Source organism: Trichosurus vulpecula, chromosome 8 (genome assembly GCF_011100635.1).
Source record: "Trichosurus vulpecula isolate mTriVul1 chromosome 8, mTriVul1.pri, whole genome shotgun sequence".
Lineage (NCBI taxonomy): Eukaryota > Metazoa > Chordata > Mammalia > Diprotodontia > Phalangeridae > Trichosurus > Trichosurus vulpecula.
The window spans coordinates 104,221,918-104,222,346 of record NC_050580.1 but is presented as its reverse complement, the minus strand read 5'-3'; positions in this window follow the sequence as shown (position 1 = coordinate 104,222,346).

Below are 429 nucleotides of genomic sequence, written 5' to 3'. Positions count from 1 at the left end.
CAGTTACTTGGGGTTGAACTGAGAACAGGAAGAGAAGGAAAGGGAGGAAGCTGGAGATGTTGAAAAAAAAATAGCAAGTCGTGGGGAAGCTTTAAATGAAAAAGCCAAGAGAATTTATTTTGAGGTCAACAGTCTGGAAGTCCATTGTACGTCCATCGCCTGCACCTCTTCCTCCTCCACCCCCTGGTTCCTCCTGGAGCTCGTTTTCATTTCCCCATCCTCCCCCCTCCCCACCCCCCGCCTCCTTTTTCCTCCCTTTCCTTTTCCTTTCCTCCTTTCCAGAAAAGCGAGACACGCATGCGCCTACAGATCTTCCCTCGCGACTAGTTCTTTTCTTTTCCTCCCTCCCTCTCCGCTCTTCGCTCCGCCGCTCTCTCATTGGAGAACCTGCTCCCACCCTACGGCCAATCAGCTAGGCCCTTTCGCCCC